This window comes from Thermobia domestica, chromosome 17 (assembly GCF_964235325.1).
Source record: "Thermobia domestica chromosome 17, izTheDome1.hap1.1, whole genome shotgun sequence".
Classification (NCBI taxonomy): Eukaryota; Metazoa; Arthropoda; class Insecta; order Zygentoma; family Lepismatidae; genus Thermobia; species Thermobia domestica.
In genome coordinates, this window is record NC_137470.1 from 165,429,987 (window position 1) to 165,449,144 (window position 19,158).

General features: G+C 36.0%; 2 protein-coding genes across 13 annotated transcripts in view; one reads left to right on the forward strand and one right to left on the reverse strand.

The window, feature by feature from the left end:
* Positions 1 to 2,409, reverse strand: part of LOC145674468 (uncharacterized) — a 139,893-nt gene extending 137,484 nt beyond the window's left edge. For 8 of the 11 annotated variants that reach the window (XM_081744576.1, XM_081744572.1, XM_081744571.1 and 5 more), the window contains exon 1: positions 2,279 to 2,408. The gene's annotated coding sequence lies outside the window, so the exon portion shown is untranslated. Of the gene's footprint in view, positions 1 to 1,474; positions 1,663 to 1,800; positions 1,935 to 2,278 lie in introns of those variants that run through there. The other 3 variants (XM_081744574.1, XM_081744569.1, XM_081744570.1) reach the window with 3 other exon arrangements.
* The window catches only part of LOC145674469 (WD repeat-containing protein 70-like), a 121,588-nt gene continuing 103,560 nt past the window's right edge, over positions 1,131 to 19,158 (forward strand). Inside the window, exon 1 of one of the 2 annotated variants that reach the window (XM_081744580.1) lies at positions 1,131 to 1,235. The gene's annotated coding sequence lies outside the window, so the exon portion shown is untranslated. Of the gene's footprint in view, positions 1,236 to 4,021; positions 4,214 to 19,158 lie in introns of those variants that run through there. The other variant, XM_081744579.1, reaches the window with a different exon arrangement.

Sequence of the window (19,158 nt, forward strand, 5' to 3'; positions counted from 1 at the left end):
TTTATGCTAAGTTCATATTTCCTGAATAGAAGTGTGGCAATCTTGTACATGGTAAAAGTATTTTAGTATGCGTTTTGGAATTTTTGATGTACCAGGAACACGTATGTGACAGGAGGCTCCTCCCACAACACCCCTCAAAAAGTTTATTTATATAACACTAGTAGGGTTTTGTAATAGTGCCGATTGGAAACAGGAAAAGGATTCATTGTCTTCGTTATTTTTGAATAGTGTCTAATCTGCAATGCTTAACAGTTGGAAGGAACTAATTTTGCGCAGTGATAATAAAACAGATGAATATATATCTAGTGGAGAGAAAAGAAAACATGAAAATAATATTTAAAAAAGTATTTGTAATTAATAGTTAACGATGGAAATGAAATACGAGTAGTTTTATAAGGTACGGTATATTAAAATAACAAACAAATAGTAATACAACATTAAAAACAGGTTCTTGTGGTTTTAATCCGGGGCCATTGTGGAAGTTTAACTAATAATATTCAGTGATCGAAATAGAAATAAATTATAGTTAAGGTTCACAGAGAATATCCAGAAATATGGAACCTAACTGAAGCTAAATTAACCTAAACTAGACTACCTTACATTATCGTAGTATTAATATGGCACAAAGAGCATACTCTACTATACAGCACAAAGACCATGAATTACTACCGGTATGCTAAAACTGTATTCTAAAAATAACATTAGCTCTTCGTCAGTACTGTTCATTAACACGTAATTCATTCCCTGCAAGTCAAGTTTCGGCACACCACTCGAAATAATTGTTGAAAAGTTATAATTCTGTAATTTCCTCCTTATTGTTTTCCAAAATATTTAGACTGGGCGACATCGCATTACTTTATTTAGCATAGATAAAATTCAAGAGCGACACAAGTAATTGTTGAAAAAATACAATTCTTTTATGATATACGTATAAATACGTCGTTCGCATGTATGGCATAAAATCTAAAGTGAAAAAAATACATGTGTGCTAGGTGGTCACTAAAAAGCACGAATGCTATTTAACCGAATCAGGGCTGGGCAAAGACAGGAGTCCCGCGCGAGCGTGGGACAGCGACAATGGATATACACGTAAGCGAGGGTAGTGAATACAAATGGGTTCTAACATTGATTTTATGTGTTAAGTTCTAAACATGAAATGGGAAAGTAATTTGCATTTGTATTGTGAGCATGGCTACAGGTGTACAAAGGTCTCCAGTTGGTATCCCTACACAGAGGTGAGAAATTACACTTCATTAATTTTAACAAAATGTGTCCAAACTTGCCTAAACTAACCCGACCCTATCCTACTTATCCCTACTGTGATCTTTCATATCCACTCAGTTATTCGTCATAAAGCACTTGGAAAGATTTTGCACTATTCACTTGTAAACCTTATATATATAATTATGTCCCCTGCAGAAATATGTTCCTTATAAATATGGCCTATGTAAATATGCAGAGGTTTGAATTTTACCTGTATATTTTCCAAAATGTGGTGTGCCAGAACTATACCAGCACGCGTTATTCAAATCACGTAGCGCTATTTTCATTTTTATTACCGGTAAGCCACACCAACCCTATTCGACCACTGCTGTAATATAAGTTCTATTGCAATATTTTTAATAAAACATGTGAAAAATATAAAATATCGCAGTGCCAATTTTCTTTGGGAAGAGTTGTACCATTCGACAATTTTTGTTACGAATATACCGGCATCTTACGATGTTAAATGCATTTGTCACAGCACCTAAACGAGTTCTTGTGGACAAGCAAGCGTCAAATTTATAATAAATATATTACCTTCACATTGTAGAATAACTACATTTTATTAATACCACATGAACATGTTCTAAATTCACTTAATTTGTTCTCATTACAAAATAAATGAACATCTACAATATTCCAATAAGGTGGCTGTTGTTCTCACATTTGACTGACATTCAGAAACAATAATTGTTTCTGAAAACAACCTCTTTCCATACATATGTGTGTAACAACTCTTTATATTTAATAGGAATTATTTTAAAACTACATTCACAACAGAAATACGGCTATAAAAAATAGTTTTGCATGAATAAAACTCTATTCCCCCATTCTCCCTGTATTTATTCCCCAATATCATTTTCGTATTTTGATGAATTTATCCAATATTAAACATAAATTTTGTATTCCAGATAACCTGTGTTTAATCTCTTTTGATTTTACAACAAATTTACAAGAAACTTATTTCTAATTCCCATGATATCTTAATATTATTTACATCTATTTTAGCAATTACCTTCCCTATTTAATTTCCACAGTGATTGTGAATTTATTTGCTCTCTACCGCTAATTGGTTCATTACCCCTATGACGTAATCAGAGGTGATCAACCACGGTCTTTCTCTATTGGGAAAAGAAGGGAAAATTTAACGTTGATTGAAATGTGAATGCATTAAAGTTCTTAATAAGAAATTATTTTAAGACTAACATGACAACAGAAATAAGGTTATTAAAATTGATTTTGCATAAATTTGTTTCCACTATTTATGTAAATAATCTTTAGTATAGTTAAGTTGATAAATTAATTTTGAAGTTTAATACTTTTCACTGATTGAGCAATATTTATATTTAGGGAAAAAAAAAGGAGTCCAAAGATGAGATATAGAAATCGATTGATCTTACAGAGCTGAACATAATTGACAAGGATGGCTCTAAACCCTCATGTGTAGTATTCGAAAAATTTGAAAATATTTTTTCGTAAATTAAAAAATGTATGCAGTACGATAACGAACGCCACTTATTAACTTCAAACTGAGGTACAGTCAGTGGTGTAGTGCTAGAATTTTTGGTAGATATACGCTCCATTGTTTCCAAAAGTACAGCGTATACGCAAGACTCCTAGGCGTATACGCAAATCAATATAGGCTTATTCTTTCGTAAATTTAAGGTGAGTATACGTTGGATTATAAAAATTTTAGGTGGGTATACGCCGTATACCCCCGGATACGCTCCATTACATCCCTGGGTACAGCTTAAGAATAATCTGTCATTAAAATGGTAATTTTTACGATTAAAATGAATAAAGGATTTCATAGATCCCGGGGAGGTTTTTTCACAATGTAAGAAATCAGTATTCCAAGCTTACAAGTGATATGGAGGCTAGGCCCACGTCCACGGGCTGGATTTGCCACTGTTAGTTAGTTATAATTGCTTATTACATCATTTGCATCACATTGCGATCATCTAATTTTGTGATAGCTGATACGGAATGGCGCCCCTTGTACTTATCAGATCCTCATTCTGTAACAGTTTGCGTCAACGCAACACAAAGTATCCGTTTCATTTGCACAGCTGTTGTAATTGAATTTTGCAAATTTTGCGTTACGTTGCGTTACACTAACAAACTTCTTGCGAAGACTACTACGGAATAAGTTTGTTGCCTAAACATAGCACGTAGCGCCGCAAACAAAATTAGGGCACATTTTCTAACGGTTTGCATTACCGCAACCAGAAATATGTTTTATTTTGCAATAGGCGGCATAGCAGGTATAATTGCTTCTTGAATTATGTGCGTTGCTTCTTGTCCCGAAGATTTTGTGAAGACTTAAGGAAGTGATAACGTTGGTCAAACTTTTATAGAATAGGGCATCAGGGGTCTTTCTATAATTGGCTTCTCAAAAGTTGAGGATTCACAACGCAACGCATTAACACATTAATTTATTATAATTATAGTCCGGTTTATGCAGTGTAGTTTTGATGTATGATTAGGGTCTCACTAACGGTCTGACTATTGCAGGAAACATATGTTAGTGTAACGTTTTAGTACGGCACTAATCACGCTTCAGAACGACTCTGCATAAGGCCCTGTGCCCCTTATCTTATTACCAACTATACACGGTAGGATATCGATGATACGATTTTTGCTTCGAGAAATGCTACGATAAATGCTTTCGTCTAAAACTAGTCTTGGACTAAGTCGAGTACTTTTCGTTGCGGTGACGCAAACTCATACTTAATAAGCCTCCAATAAATTTTGCATTTGATTACTCTTGACGTCACACAGTCAGCCTCATCCTCAAACTGTTTTACAGGAATCTTGTTTTTAGGAGTTGATAGTATAAAAGTGTTTGCAATTTTTCAATGACAGAAGTGTGTCTGGAGATTTTCTTATTAAATAACAAAATATCATATTAGTATGCAGTCCTGATTAGAGTGTGCTTTAGTCATTAAGGGTAAGTGATGTAATACAAAATTAACAGAAAAGGCCTTGGCAAGTCTTATATTACAGATGAATGTTTGTTTCATACCGTTGTTCATCAACACTAAGAATACACAAGAACCAAATCCGTATTCAGTGCATACCAAAGAGTTCATAAAATTAACCAGACTTTTTTAGGTGCAAGGTATAAATACTAACTATAGTTTTGAATTCATATATGCTTTGCTGAGATAGAGCCTTGTACAGCATTTAGAACATAATGTGTGAAGTGCGTTAGATGGAATTTCATATTTACGGCAACAAAAAGACCGTACGAGCTTTACATTATTTTAGTTAACGTGTGAACTGTCATGAAAGTAGTAGTGCACGGGGGAAACAATGCTATGTCTAACCGGTGAAATAGTACGTCAGGAATGTTAAATACTGTTCTCGGTTAGTATATTGTATAGATTAAGAATACGAAAATGAATTTTTATAACCGTGAAATTTACATTTCTTCATATTGACGCCTTCAACATTGTTTTTTTTTTTTCGCGCTTTCCAATTACACCTCGAGCAGGTAAGGTTCGTGGTTACCACTAGAAATAATCGCTCAAGAATTCTGTTGCTTTCGTTGATAATTTTTTTGGTCCATGTTCCGTTAAGGGGGTCCAAAACTACACTGGACCTCCTTAAGCTAACCTAACCTAACTTAATATAACGTTATATTATGTAATCAAACAAAAATCAATACAAAGAAGTGGTGTCAAAGACACTGGACCCCCTTAACGGAACATTGACCATTTTTCTAACTTCTAAACACTTTTTCGTTGCCAGCTGCCCACCAACTGGTTTTAGATATATAATGGGCCTATGTTCAGCAGAAGGGGTCCAGCTCTTTTCTCTAAAAAATGTTACAATTTTGGTAATTTCTGTTCACATTCGGTTAGTTTAGGGTAGGGTTGATTAGTTTAAGTTAGGGTAGGCTAGTTTAGGTTACGTTAGGTTAGTTTAGTTTCTGTTATATTAGTGTAGGAGTCCCGCATAATTTTCCAAAAAATGATTGAATTTCGCTTATTTCTACTAATATTACGTTAGTTTAGGTTAGCTTAGGTTAGTTTGTTAGGGTAGGTTAGATTTGGTTACGTTATGTTACGTCTAAGTACTTGCATCACTCTTTTCTCCTGTAAGTTTTGTGTTTTTTACGTGCTTCTGGACCCCTTGTACTAAACATACCCCTTAATGTGCCATAAACGCGATAATTCATTAAAAAAAATATATGCACAACCGTATGCTTATGTGCTGTACAAACTGCTTTTGCATTACAATTGCATAACAGTGAATCATACTTGTATAAATTCTGCTTTTGGAAGGCCAGCTTTTTTCTGAACATTGATACACACACTCTATTTGCATTCTGTTCCCTTCACAGATTATTCACACATTAATTAATCTTCTGTAACAACAACTCGTTTCCCCTTTAACTCTCCGAACAACACTGTTTTGACGTTTACAGTTAACGTTTGTGTTTTCTAACTACATAGACAAGTTCGTTAAACATTATTAAGATCTCAAGTGTGAGACGCGGTCCGGTCGTGCTTTTTTTTACACTTTTTGTATCATTGAGTTCGCATCTATAGCGAAAAATGCGTGTTAAGAATCGGTTGCTTTTTCCATTTATTAATATAATCATAGTATAAGCTAATCAAGTATGTAAATTCTTATTACGGTTATTTTTTTTTAGCCTTAAGGTTGCTTGAAAAGGAATTAATATAGTAAATATTGCATTTATTTTCTAAAACTGGTGTTATATTTACGTGGTATTTATTTGTTGTGGAAGGTGTAGGAAGGAGGGATAGGAGTGATTTTCGATATTATGGTTACCCGAATATAAAAAACAGAGAACAATTATAATTTGTGGCATCCACGATTCACTGGTCCAATTATAAGCGATTTTATTACGTGATAAATCACGTAAACAAATTACAGTACTCGGAGTAGTGAATGGATGATAACACACCGCCATATTGAAAATAGAACCAACTCCTGAATACCCACGCTGTTTAAGATATAAATAGAAACTGCACATTTAAGGGGGCAAATCCCTCTAATTTCCCAAAAATATTTTATGTAATAACATCTAACATACTGTGGTGCATTTAAAGTGTCAATCCTTCCTAAACCCCCGACAATATTATTTTATAAAATTCGGAGTATTACTTATCAGAATACCGAAGTTTAGGCCTACATTACTTTGCAAAATCAAACAGAAGATCATGACAGTACATAATCAACAATTCCCTAAGGCACGTGCTCAGTAAACCGGTCTATTCTTTTTGGCAAAAGACTACAGAACCACTATATTAACCTGCCGTAATCACAAAACTGTAAACGTAACCGGCTCTGTATATATACAACCACGCTTCCTGTCGCAAGAAACTGATACTTTCAAATGAGAGATAAGCTAATAAAAATAACTGTTGAATATAATTAAAGAAACAATCATTTTGCAGGGAAAGAGTGATTGGCCGAGCCGGGACAAAAACTCTGAACTCCGGCATACTTTGCCGATGCGTTAACTACTACATCACCTAGTCCACTTCCCAGAACAGCCAAATACCCTCTCAGTCCTGTACGGGGTGCCCTCCACTCATATCATATGTCTTGTACCACAGTCTAGCTGTATGTTATTGAGTTCCCATCTACAGAGGATTTCGTGTGTTCTCAATATATGGACAGTGGATTGTTTAAGTACAGCAGCTAGGCTGTGGCAAAAGCTATGTTGTATGATTGGAGAGCACCTACTACAGGGGTGAGATGTGTTTGGCTGTTCTGAGAAGCGGACTGAGTGGCATAGTGCTTAACGCATCGGCAAGATGTGCTGGAGATACCGAGCTCGAGTCCCGAAACACCGTAATGCGTTCAAATTTCAGTGTTCTCTCCCCGGAAATCGAATCTAGCACTTCGTGGCGAGCGTGCTAGCCACTGGACCGGCGAGTAGGGCAGTACCATTTATGCTTTCAAAGGCGCTTAATGTACTCATAAATTTAAAAATAAAGGGAACTGTCACTTTCGATTCCTGCTCCCGTTTCAATTCGCAGTGAGATTTATTGATTATTTTTAGTTTTTTTTCTTTTTCTTTTTTCTTTTTTTTTTTTAAGTCTGAGTTTAGCGTCCCTTTCAGCACGAGGCTCTACAAGACCTAGGGCTTAGCGTGGAACCGCATGAGCTCCCGCCGAAAGATCGAACCCTTGTCTTCCGCAAATGGCCTGTACGCTATCCGCATAACCATTGCGTGTGTGGGTTTTCTCGGAGTTTTCCCATTTCCTCCCACTTTCTTCATTCCACCATTTCATTCATTTCTCATCATTACCGTCTCCTTAGCCTCGCCGGCATAACCGTAGGACGTAAAACTTAGAGGGAGGTCTATCAAAGTTTCATTCTTTCCATGTATGTTATTGCATGCTGGTCTTCGAAACGTGATCAATTTGTAATACTATATTTCTGTATAAGATAACTTCAGCATCGCGTGACGTTTTTGGTTGCACAGTGATTGCTGAACGGTAATGTTTATGTAATTATTGACATATATTATTATGTGATTTATTAAAATGTAAATGTCATTGCGTTTTCATGCTGTATTTTGAATATGGAGCACAGTATGGATCGCATATTTTTTAAAGAACAAGCCAGTTTAAGAATGGTCCATAGCTGGCTATGTTTAAAGAACAAGCATGAATAATTTATATTTAATGGTCCATAGCTGCAAAACTATGCAGCCGACAGTAGTCACGTCAAGTCTTCACTTAGGAGCTAGTATATGCCCTATCCAAATGTCCATGTTTCAGAATCCTGTGGTACTTCCGCAACAAGTTTTATAGAGGTAGTTGGTGAGTACTTCATATTATATGCCCGTAGCCAAACTTCCGATATAAAAACTTGCGTGAATACCTTAGGATTCTGAAACATGTATTTTTGGATAGCATACATATTAGTTCCTTTGTGAAGTCTTGACCCGGCTACTGTAGGTCCCACAGTATTGGAGCTTTTCCATGTTTTCGGCAGCTTATAAGTCCGAAACGACGGGTTTCTGCATCCAGGTTGGTCTATACTTTTGTGTCCTATCTTGGTGTCAGGAGTCATCTCGCAAACGTTGTCGGTGTTGTTTTGAAACATACATATTCTAGGAAATTGTAGACATACATAGAAAGGTACTGCTTCTACTTTACCTTAGTTATAGCAAACTTTTCTGCCAAGTGCAAAATTTGATGACTTTTCGCGAATTTTGAAGAAAATGAGTTTTCGGTAGTCTGCATGGGGCAGCTAGACGGATCCAGGGTACAGCTCACCTCAAAAACCAATACTTGCTCTTGCTTGAGGCCTTTCTCATTTTTCTGAAACACGGGTAACAGTTACGATTTTTTTTTTTCGAACTATGCCATTGCTCTGGGAGACCCGTATTCGATTCTTGACGGGAGCTCATGTGGTTCGAATTCCACGTTAAGTTGTAGATCCTCGTTTCATATAGCTTTGCTGCTGTAAGGAACGCTGAATTAGAGTCGAACCATAAATGTATTGAAAGTTAGTGAAATATATAAGAACGTTTGATTTGTGGTTTGCCATTGTACACAAAATAAAACAGGCTTCCAAAATATACCGCACATATATCACGAACCGTAAATTCGGTAGAATTTCTCGATATTTTCATCGTAAGTTTTTTTTTTCCTAGTAGAATTTGGACGTCCCTTTCGTGTTTTTTTTTTTTTTTCGGTTGTAATTTCATTGAAAGGAGCAAACAAAAGGTTTGTTTTTCTTCTCTCATTAATGTACATAAAATTAAAACCGTCAACTGTGTTATCAATAAATGGACACTGGATTGTTCAAGCACAGCAGATAGGCTGTGGTACAAGCCACGTGATCTAAAAACACGATTTCAGGAGTGAGAGAGTATGTGCTGTTCTGGGAAGCAGATTGCGTAGCGTAATGGTTAATGCATCGGTACAGTATGCAGAAGATCCTGGGCTCGAGTCTCAATCCAGTATTTCATTTTGTCACTCTTTGTGTGTTATTGTATTCGCACCTAGAGAGCATTTGGTGTCAAAAAAAAAAAAACTGTTGTTTCCCCCTATTATTAATACAAATGTTGCAAGTGATTAGAAACATAAATGGAAAATAAAGTGGACATTAATGATAAAATATTAACCCATCTTATGCACCCGTTTGTATTATTTAATCGTATGCAGTTCGTTAACTCCGTGTCGTCTTGATCGGGACATCACTGTGAAGGATTTTTTTCCCTTGGTTCATAGACTAACATCCTTAACGTTCTTTATCCTCTCCTCAGGGGGGGGGGGACACTTGTATGTCGTTAACAGGCAAGAAAACAAACTCTGGGAGTGCTTTGATGCTGGAACACCCATCGGAATTCTTATGAGAGTGCTCAAGACCCACGTATAGAAGAGATAAGAAAAGCAGAGAAGAAGAAGAAGAGGAAAAAGTGAATTTACTGCATTTTGTACATCATCATAATACAAAAAAAAAGAAAGAAAAAGCACTTAAAAACACATTAAATTCACTTCATTCTCTTTCTTTCCTTTCAGTCTGTAATTTCAAAGGTTAACATTAAGAAGAGAGTGTGGGAACTAAGATACTGAGTTAGAACCATTAAATCTTCCTGGTTAAACTACCATACTCTCACTCAAGAATATTTTCCACTGAAAAAAAAAAAAAGTCCTTAATTTTCGTTCCAAACTACTTAAAACTACATTTTCGGGAGGGTTAATTTTTAGAATCTTCTGGGGAGGCCCTTCCTCTTGTGGGATAATTAGAACACCCCCACTGATTTTAAAAAGCTGTCTCTTGTTAACAGCAAGACACAAGTGTAACTTACTCCATCAACAATCCATTTTAGGTGTTGAGTTGATGAGCATGTCTTTTCTGATAGAATTGTTCGTAAAGAACTCGTCTAGAGGAGTAAAATACCCCTTCTGTTCTTTCCCAGAGGACGGCTTACACTATACTATAGTGTTGTTAATGATATATTCACTTCCAAGAACATGAAACTCACCATATTTAGTTCTAAGAACATCGACATAAGCCTCAGGAAGAATTTTATTAAGACATTTGTCTGGAGTGTATTGCTCTATGTTAGTGAAACTTGGACATTTAGGAAAGAACAGAATTGTAGTCCCATTGAAGTACTGGTGGTACCGACGTGTGTTGAGAATAGTGATGTCAACCGGCTCGGCTCGAGCCCGGAGCCTTGGGGCCGCGGTGGCTCAGTGGTAGAGCGTTCACCTCTGGTACTTGGGGTCCCGGGTTCGATCCCAGCCCCCGCCAAGTGAAATTTGTGGTGGACAAACACTTGTGCGTGGGCTTTCTCGGGGTTCTCCCGTTTCCTCCCACTTTCTTCATTCCACCATTTCATTCATACCGTCTCCTTTAGCCTAACCGGCATAACCATGGGACGTAAGACTCAAAGATTTCATTTCATTTTTTCATAGGTAATAAAAATAATAGTAATAGTCAGGCCCGTAGCCGGGGAGGGACTAAAGGGGGCAAAGCCCTCTCTAAATTTTTTTTTTTTTGCCCCCTCTAAAAATAACGCTGAATAGAATTTTTAAACTGACTCAAAACCAGTGAAATTCTTGCAGTTATATTTACCAAATTAAATTCAAATTTGCGAATTCTACTCATTTCTATCTTTCTTGCTAAATGCTCCAAACATCTTCCATTGCCTTTACCCATTTCAAGAATTTCAAACCGTACCCTATTATTGCAACCATGACAAGCATCCAAGGATACCAGGTGCACTTGAAACAATAGTGTCATAGTCCACAACGTTAGTTGTGAATATAAATAAACTGTATTGTCTCGCTTATTTTGGAAGGTAGAAAATTGAGCGCAAACGTTGAATAAAACACATACTTCTATTTTGTATTGATATAATCTAAAATTGCTGTAATATAATTTTATTCTAATGTTTAAAAAATAAATACTTCAGTTTTACGATTATTAATATTAAACAAAGTACCTTGCAAAAAGCTTGTATTAAGTACAAAAATGTACGATTTCGATAATTAAAATACAAATAAAATAAATAAAATACAGATTATTGTGTCCTTTGATGTCTTTGTCATTACCCCTCAGTCTTCATTTCTGCCCCTGTAATAAATCTGGCTGGCTACAGGCGTGCTAATAGTCTTACTAATGCACTACATATTTACTGGTAGTACCGGCACCCATGGGCTTAAACCCATCAAACGTATGAGGGATAACGTCCCTCGGCGTCGCCAAGTCGGCGAGCACAGTATTCACGGAAAGTATTTTCTAAAATATAAAATTGCATATTTTATTTCAAATATGCTATAAGCATAATCCATACATTAATTTGTTCTATAATTATCTCAAGCTAAATTAAGCTTTTTATCCATTCAGAACTTTATAAAGGTCTTACGTTGAATGTTGTTGTATACCTTAACGTGGAATCATGTAATTTGCTCAATGAAAGTCTGAAATGTGATAAAAATCACTTTCAATGTGATCACCTTAGTTGTACCAATAAAATACTAACAAAAGCTCAAAAAACCAGGTGGGTTTTTTCGGGCTGGGCCCACTTGGGCAAACCCTGGTTATGGTACTGCTCAGAAAATTGTGCAAGATCTGGGGTATCATAAAGTGTGCGCGCAGTGGATCCAAATTTTACATGGACGGCATTTGTGGGACAAGTATCTCAACGCTCATGGTGACTTCTTCTGCACAATATTTTTACTGCGCGCTAAGAATAGACGCCACTAGATAGTGTACAAGTTTCCGCTCAAAATAAAATTTACTTCATGAATTATGACCACTCAACGGGTTTCAGTTGATCGCCCCTTTTGTATATATATATATATATATATATATATATATATATATATATATATATATATTCACGGTACGTGACGTTTGGGCGCGAGTTAAATTAAAAAGTCGTTATGTTAGGCGCTGAATTCTAAGTTCGAATCATGATATCGCAATTTGTCTACTGTAGTGGAAGTCCTTGAATTATACTGGATTTTGTTTTACATACTAGAAATACTGAAATTTCAAAATTCTAAAAACTTAATAGTTAAATTTTGTAAATTTAAGTTTCAACCAAAGTTAAGTTTGCTTTTTATTTGGTAACTTTTCAAGTCAAAGGTAAGTAGATCAGACTAGGTATGATTGACTACATTACATACATAGTGAGCTTATTCCATTAAAGAACTTAGAGCACGCCTACTAGTGTAGTTATGCAATCAGTGTGATTGTCAAACACATTTTTAGTGGCTAAATGATCAATATATGTACACTTAACTATTATTTTTCACTTTGAAATCGTTCTTTTTTTCCTTTCGCCACTTCCTTTAATGCAGATTAAATGCTTACCATGGGGCCAAAAAAAAAAAAAAAAAAGTGATACCAGAAATACGGCATACTTCAGTCTTAGACACCTTAAACTCAATGTCTTAGACACCTTGTATTAACATCTTTCCCTCAACTCGAGTGCGCGGAAATCTTTTATGGGTAGTTCTTTTTAGGACTTAAGGAAGAGAAGAGTTTGGCAAACGTAATACAAAAGAAAACAAATTTTAATATTCATAAGTATGTAATTATTAACTTTTTTTAAAAAAAATACAAAAATTAAATCAATATGTTTTAATTAACATTAACAAAATTATTAGCAGTTCGTCTGATTCCTTCGTTTCCTAGCTTTCTTATATAATACAAAAATTAGATCAACATGTTGAAGTACAAGAATCGTGAACAAGCGAAAATCAATCCATGACTAGGTCAGGCAACAAATGCTACAAACGCATTAAACTATTTAATTTAGATGAATAAATAAGATAGAGATAGAAAATATACAGGTAAATGAGGTGAGATAAAGATAGAAGTGAAGAAAATGTATAAGTCTTGATTCGCGCTTAGTTTTCAGTGCCTAGCTTACTTTATATGCCGTAAATTGTGATTTTTAGTATGTACCTTGCAGTAGCGTACGCAGGAATTTATTTCGGGGGGTCCAAATTCAATATGAGAGTGTTTTATATTAAAATTCCGAGCATTGCCCCTAAAATTAGGCTAAAATTACACAAAAGTCAAAATTTCGGGGAGATCCAGACCCCCAGGACCCACCCCCTGCGTACGTCCCTGGCACCTCGCGCCCAAATGGTAGCGCCCGAATGTCCTGTCCCGTATACACATATAGTGGCAGTAAAACGTGAAAATATACTATTATGAGAGGTTTAGCCTACATTTTACGCAAATACTATAACAGTAACTCTGTTCACATTAGCAATATTATGTGTCGAAAGATCCTATATATTCCACTAACAAAAAAATGTCCAGATTGAAGATTATCACTATATGTAATGCCACATATTTTTTTAGGTACCACGTTAATGAAAAAATCTAGATCTGCATGAGAAGCAGAAAGTGCCAGAGAAGTATGTCCACCTCGCCCAAGATATGTATGAAGATTAGGACAAGGGTCAAAAACAACGTAGGCTTCACATGCTGCATACCTGTCAGCGTCGGGCTACATCAAAGATTTTTCTTGGGCGCATAGTTATTCAGCCTAGCTATGGATATCCTATCTGAAGATATTGATAGAATATCCATATCAATACTGTTTTCAGATGACGTCTTATCTAGTACCAGCAGAGAAGAGTTAGAAGAACGGTACTAGATAAAAAAAAAAAAAAAAAAAAAAAAAAAAGGATGAGACAAAGGATTTTAAATCAACAGGGGAGAACAGAATATATGACCTTCGTAGGAAACGAAGAAAAAACTGTTTAGATAGGACAAGATCTAAGTATAGTAAATACATTCAAACTACTAGGTTCGACTGTGAACAGGGTTGGGAGCTTAGGTATGGAAATAGAGCACAAAATTAGGATGAAATGGATTAATTGGTGGAGGTCTCAAGTACTCATTGCGATGAATAAATAAATAAGGGGTGAAAATAAGAGAGTACTAAACCGGAAATTCTGTACGGAGCAGAAACTTGGGGAATCAAGAAGTCACAAGAAATAAAACGAAAAAAAACTAGATGTGACCGAAATGAAATCTGTCAGATAAATGTGTGGTGTTACCCGGTTGAATAGTGTCAGAAACGATAGAATAAGAGGCATTGCTGGTAACTGACATGTTGAAGAAAATATGAGAGAGAAGATTACGGTGGTATTATCATGTTGTGAGACGAAATGGTGATTATATTGGCAAGAGGGAGCGGGAGAGGGGAGATGGAAGTAGAAGACAAAGGCAAAAGAGGAACGGAAAACCAAACTGAAGATGGATAGACTGTGGGACTATGGACTTAGAAGAAAACAAGTTAATCGAGGATGATGATTGGGCCTCAGCAAGATGTAATTGAATCATGAAAAATGTCGACTCTGGATAAGCGAGAAAGACATGTGAAATAACAGATTTTTACCCCTAAAATTATATTTCTATGCTATGATTTCAATATAGACCCAGAAATTACAGCTTGCAGAGATCTATTCAACATTCCAGTTACTGCTAGTGTAAGTTGTGTTTCAGGAAAGTACCACTAACTTTGTAATACCTTACGATTTCGGTATAATGCTTGTTTCTAGTGCTGAAGGTAACTAGTGTACACATATTACGTTACGCATATCTACCCCTAATGACGTGAAAACTCTTGTTCTTTTGTAGACTATCTGTTTTTTCCAGGTATGCTCACTTGAGAAGATTTATTTCATGACTAAAGAGAATAACTTTGAGGGTTAGAGCACGCAAGGCGCTCAGGCGGGAGATTTTTGCACAGTCAAGGTGACTTTAAAATAGCTTATGATGTTTGTAACGATCGAAGGTAGGAGAATACCACGCATTGTAAGGGCTTTGAGAGAGTGCTATTTACAGACACTATGACTTCAAAAATGTCTTGGAAAGTGCATATGAGAGCGAATGCAGGTAGAAAAACTAAGAAAAAGTTGTTATTAATAAAACAAGTGACAACATATGAAAGACGAATACGTTAATTGTTAATCTGCACCAGCAATGTACCTTTCCATAAAGTAGATCTTCATCTTACGGTTATGATATGAAGACTTCAACAGTGAATAAATGACAAGCGCCGTAGGAAGTAGTATGACGAGTGATGTAACGGTGCTTACTCTAATTTTTAATGTGGAAAGTTTTGCGTATGTGTTAGGATCGTCGTGAGTTTGTAACTTTAATATACGTTAAAACCTCTCCGTCGTGCTTGCGTCCGCTCGCTCTGCCCCCCAGTCCCTTCGGCGCCCTCACCGTATGTATGACTCGTATTCATTTGGTGGCTCATGCTTTTTCACAAAACAAATTCCCTCGTGCTAAATATTTAGTGTACTTGAGAAGTCGGTTATGCAGTTATGTAAAGATATTATTATATGCATGTATACATTCTTCTTTCTCTCCTCGACCATAGGTTGGTGGGCAACATGGAAATTTTAAAACTTTTCTCTCCCTTGGGAGAGCTGTATGATAAAGGTCTCTTCTTCGTCACTCCATCTAGATATTCTATCTTTGGTATTCTATCTCTTTCTGATTTTCCTTCCACCCTTTTCTCAATCAACAGGATGATAACATTAGAATCGGAGTGCCGAATAAGATGGCCAAGCATGCTGTTCTTTTTTTTTTCCTATTATCTTTATGATCTATCGTCCTTCATTAGCTTCCTTTAGTACGTCTTCATTCTTTTTCCTTTCGATACATGATATGCGCAATATTCTGCTTCAACACCACATTTCAAAATACTTTCAGCTTGGATGTTTCGGCTTTTCTCAATGTGTCCATGTCTGTGATCCGTAAATCGCCACACTCCATACCAGAGTCTTAATAAATCGTTTTCGAACGTCCAACGACACATATATCTATATCTATCTATCTATCTATATATATATATATATATATATATATATATATATATATATAGATAGATAGATAGATATAGATATATGATCCTGAATGGCTTTTTTCCAGAAGTAGTATAATGTTTGTTTTATGAGTGTGAAGTTGTAAATTAGATAAACGTCATTGCGAGAAGAGAAAACTTCTCTTTTACTGAAAGCCTTTAATTTGTAGCTTTTATCATTGTGCTCCCATATTATACGTCTGTGCTAGGGTGGATATAAGGAACATAAATGCACCAATGTAACAAGTATCGTTCTGAAAGATTTTTTTTTCCCCTATATTTTGACGCTTTACACGTCACAAAGTTTGTATTGTGTACAGTTTCTTCACCTTACAGTGGGTTACATGATAATAACGGTCATATTGATCAGTTCAATTCGACCTTAGTGCATTATTTACAGATCTGAATAATCAATCCGAGTCTTGGCTGTCATATTCTTAATCTGTACCCTTTTCCCACCAACTTTGCTTTGCCGTTAAGATATTCACAACTCTGCATAATTTTACACTTTTTTTTTTTTTTTTTTAATGCATATATACCAGATTTCACCAGTATATTTTCCCTTCACACGTTCGTTTGAAGAAAGAAAAAAAATACAAGAGATCACGTTGGTAAAAAAGAGGATTTGGCGACATCACTAGTTTGGTTTATTAATTACGCTATTACAACGAACACAACCAGTATTTGCGTTGTTTGTGAGAAGTGACCTGGGACCGCGTGCACGTAAAGCACGGTCATTACTTAGTTGGCGATTTTCTTTTAAACCAGAATAATAATCCATATAATTTTGTTGTAGAAAACGTAGTGTCCATGTAAAAGCTAGTTGATTTAATTGGATGCTTACTCAACATTCATTACAAAGTACTTAGGCCAGAAGCACCTGAATTTATGAATTGTGAGCGGTTCTGCTTGCTTTCTTCAAGGAAAGATTTTCCTATGAACTTAAGATATGTTATAAAGAAGGCAATAACTTTTTGCTGAATCATTTACAATTAGTTTGAGTGTTTTGGAGTAAGCACTTTTTTTTTTATTGAATCGCGTCCGTGTGTCTTATCAAGGTTTTTTCCCACGATCCTTATTATACCAGTTCTACCATTATTATTCTTTTGAGTGAAACTCTAAAAAAGGGCCTATAGTGTGGAAAAATTGGCGATTTCAGAAAAACGAAGATTTTTTTGAAGCGTATAGTGTTAATACATGAAGTAGAGGTCAACGGTTCCTGAAAACGTAAACCGTGGTTTCGATTTGTCACTTAAACTAGTTTGGAACAGTTAACCGTACCGTTCAGAAAACCGAGCCAAAGGGTCTGAAACGTGGTTTCGTTCACTATCGGCTAACCGAAACATAAGCGAACTCCGTCAAAGCGAAGGCAGTAGTGTTCAAATGGAGCTGAATTTAATCTTTATCTCACTCGTAACTTACGAGCTGTTAGCATGCCGTAAAGTTGTCTTCCAACTGGTATTAGGAGTTTTATTCTAATATCCAAAGCATCAGTGTAAGTACCCACACAGTATGAACCCTCAATTGTTTCAGTAATATCGAAACAATTTTACATCTGAATAAAGTTGTACCGAAAAACATAACATTACAGCCTTATAATCTGTTGGTGGACGGTTTCTAATCTCCATCTGTTTCGAATATTGAACTGAAACCGACCTCAAACAGGGTCCAACAGTTCTTAAACCGAACCGAACCGAAACCGGCTAAACGGTATTTGGAACACCCCTACATGGAAAGGCTGTAAGTTAATTTCGTACCTTTTGACCAGTACATTTTTTTCTTCAGACATCAAAACTGAATTTGTGCTATTTCTGATATTTCCAATTGATTTAACGTTTATCAGCCTTCCTCAGCGTGTAGGACGTAGCCACGACATGTTGAAATTGGAGTTCCAATTCACGAAAAGAATATCAGTTACTCCGTATTGTTGTTGTATGTTGGACTTTAGCTCCCTTTTTCAGCACCAAAGCTAGATATAAGGCGTGGACCGTCTGTTTGAGGTGGAAACGGAACCACCCTAATTCATTCAAAGTGCAATGCTCTCTCACTGAAAATCGAACACGGAACCAATAGCGTACGCGCTATGCATTAGACCAGCAAGGAGAGCTCAATTACTCGTGTGTTTATAAGTTTTGAGAATTTACCAGGCAGATAAATATGTAAAAACCATAATGGTTCACGTGTATAGATAACATTTCAAGAAAAGTCAGAGTTTAAAATTGGCACTTTTTTTAAAGGTAGGCGTGATTGAAAATAGTTATACTGAACATTCCTGCGATTATATCTAGTGGTGTCATTCAGCTGGCTCGTCAGAATCTGTTGTTAACATTTCTTAGGTTCCCAGTACCGGTTTCTAAACTTGTCATCCAGCTCCAAATAGAGTACTTACAATTTAAATATATATATATATATATATATATATATATATATATATATATATATATATATATATATATACAATTTTTGAGAATCAATGTACTAAACGTGAATCATGCTGTATACCATAATCCTAGTCATTGTGAGATATACTAGTATCATTGAAATAAATTATTATAGTATAAAAATACGTAATGATACGAGGGAAAATCGGAAAGACTCTGCGTTTACTGATTTATTGCCACATTACAAACCACAAAATGGAAAACAAGATATAAGCAATATTCTGGCATGTTTGCTTATTTTTTTTTAACATAATCACCACATCTGTTGACGTTCTTGTCCCATCGTGCTACAAGTTTATCGATGCTCGCTGTGTAGATTCGCGACCGGCTTATCTTGAAAACAGTGACGATCAATGTTCTCCATGTCTTCGTCATTCATGAACCTCTGGACTGGAAGGGAGATGCTCCATAACCTCCCACTCTCCAAGAGGGAAGTTCGGCGATTGCTATGTTCGTCAGTGCGGTTTTGCGTTGTCAAGACAGCCACATCGTCAACATCCCGAATACCCTTTTTTCCCTAATGACTGTTTATATTTGGGAGAGTGATCCTCGACTATCCCAAAACACTGTGAGCGTCAGTTTGCCTGTGGATGATGTTCGGAA